Source organism: Quercus lobata, chromosome 2 (assembly GCF_001633185.2).
Source record: "Quercus lobata isolate SW786 chromosome 2, ValleyOak3.0 Primary Assembly, whole genome shotgun sequence".
In the NCBI taxonomy this organism is placed as follows: domain Eukaryota; kingdom Viridiplantae; phylum Streptophyta; class Magnoliopsida; order Fagales; family Fagaceae; genus Quercus; species Quercus lobata.
In genome coordinates this window covers 51088499-51090964 of record NC_044905.1, presented here as the reverse complement: position 1 = coordinate 51090964, position 2466 = coordinate 51088499, and the positions used below count along the sequence as shown (strand labels likewise).

At 28.6% G+C, this 2466-nt stretch overlaps 1 long non-coding RNA gene across 1 annotated transcript; it reads left to right on the top strand.

Annotated features, from left to right (window-relative positions):
* The first annotated feature begins 249 nt into the window (after nt 1–249).
* Nucleotides 250–1832, top strand: LOC115978222. Its single transcript, XR_004088667.1, has 2 exons — nt 250–646; nt 1506–1832. It is a non-coding gene; the product is annotated as an uncharacterized LOC115978222 (long non-coding RNA).
* The last annotated feature ends 634 nt before the right edge of the window (nt 1833–2466 follow it).

The window sequence follows — 2466 nt, the reverse complement described above, 5'->3', positions numbered from 1 at the left end:
TAGCTATTGAATAAAAAAAATGTTGAAAGATGTGTAATTGTTAAAAAAAGAATAAATAATGAATAAAGAATGAATGGAAAAATAATATTTAAATAAGATAAAGAAAATGATAAAGAATCTATTAGAAAGTATATTTGAAAAAGTAAGTAGGTAAAAACTAAATATCACTGTTTATTGTCAAGACAATACAAAAATTTAAATAAGCCGTTGCTGTAACGCTCTTATACCCTTAAAATTTTCAACAGCCCGCCACCCCCTTATTTTAGAAATCAAATTTTAGAATCTCTCTCTCTAATCAAATTTCAGAAAATATCTCTACTTTCATTCCGTCACGGTTCTTAAACTCCATCCTGCACCGCTCCAACACCGCGAGTTTCAGCCCTTTTATCCACCCATGCTAATCCCAGGAAAAAAAAGTGGTGCTCTCCTTCTCTCTATCGCTCTATCAACAAACTCAGATCTGATGTTACAAAAGTGTCATATGTGGTTACAAAAAAATACTACCCACGGCCCCTTTTCCATTTCTTTGGCTAGATTCATGAACTTCCTCAACCCCCATCTTTAAAGAGGCCAAAAGACCTGCCAAAACTCTTACCAATTTCCACTCCCATCGTTTTTTGCACTCACTTAACAATTCTAGTGGCAGGTAAATTTTTTGTCTCAATTAATGTAATATTTTTGTTATCTTAGTTCATTTTTTGTGATTTTTTTTTTTTGGTTTCTTTTGTATACACGGGTCATATATATTTCCGTTTTCTTGAATTAGTATATGTTTGTATCAATGTCATCTTTAGGATGGATTAATCAAGATGTTTTTTTTTTTCAATAAAATAAGTTTGTTACTGACTGAGTTATTATGGAGATTTGAACAAAATTGGCATATTGCAAAAGAATGGTTTTATAGTATATTCACAGACCGAATAGGTACTGATATATACACGTACATTAGATTAAAAGAAACATGAAAGGATCCCATGAACATGAATCATGGGATATTATCAGGATCAATTGGTGGCCAAGTTGCTGCCTTGTCGGTGTGGTCAACTTGTGAGTTGAAATTTGTATAAGGGAAATTAGCTACAACAGAGGCAGAATTTGTGTAATCTGCCTCTGTTCTCTAACGAAATTACGATAATTTTGCCATGGGTAGAAAGCCCTTTTTTTAGAAGAAAGGTATGAAGCCTATTTAAGTGTGTGTGTTTATGGCTAGGTTCAATTATATAATTTCAATCACTCTTTTTCTTAGTTTTACTTGTTGAGTTTAACCCTTTGTTTCTATTCCCCCTTTTTTTAGGATATGTTGAAGCACCATTTTTTCCACTTAAGACGTCTTGTGATTATTCTATGTTAAGATTTATAAGAATATTTTAGGAAATTATCTGAATGCCACAATTGAATAAAGTATTTACTATAGGTTAAACTTTTTTTTTTTTTTTTTGAGAGTCTACTATAGGTTAAACTTTGATGTGTATTGCTTTTCTAAAATTATGACATTTTTTATGTAGGATTCTACCACATCAAAAGATGGAACTGATATGATACGATTATGCCTTCAACTGTTGCATGGGGAGCAAGCTAGCAGCATAGATGAAGAAGTGGAGAAGTGAATTTTTGTTGATGTTTATCTTATTTGTGTTTGAGACTTTGAGTTGTTAAAATTGTAAGGTTGGATAGAATTTGAGTAATATTTTAAACCTTTTTATTTTAGTTGAGTTTGCATTGAGTCCTTGAATTCAGCATTTTAACTTTGTCAATTGTCATTGTTCCTTATTTTAGCATGTAAACATTGTTGTCAACTGTAAAAGACAAAAGGCATGAATTACCTCAATTAATATAGTTATTTTACTTGTGTTCTTTCCAAAGGCAAACACCATAGATAAATATTCTATCCTTAGGTGACATATACAAGAGATTGAAAAATCTTGGATAGCTTCTTGGACAAATTTTTGAATAGTTCTTTGCAAAGCCTATTAGATAGTTTTCAAATAGTTTTAACTTTTATGTACAACTAGTCGTAGATTGCGTTGCGCATGATAATATTTTTATAGTGGTCTCATTAATATATATATTTTTCAATTTGAACTAATTTAATAAATAATAATGTAATTCATAATCATATTTTCATTTATTATAGAGATAATTATAAATGTAATATATATAATTTATGTCGTACCAAAATCAACATGATACAATTTTTCTCAAGAATTCAAAAAGTTAGTGAAAATATTAATTTTTTAATAAAATTTCTTTATAATATTTTGTGTATTATAAAAAAGTACATAAAATTTGGAAATTATTCTTTTAGTTTTAAAAAAACTTTCTCAAACTCAATTTTTCTCCATACAATTAAAAACACCGAGAAACATAACTAAAAAAATTAATAAAACTCATCAAAATTACAATTTAAAATAAAAAAGAAAGGGAAAAATAAAAGATTGTAACCATTTTTTCTTTAAAAAAAAAAAA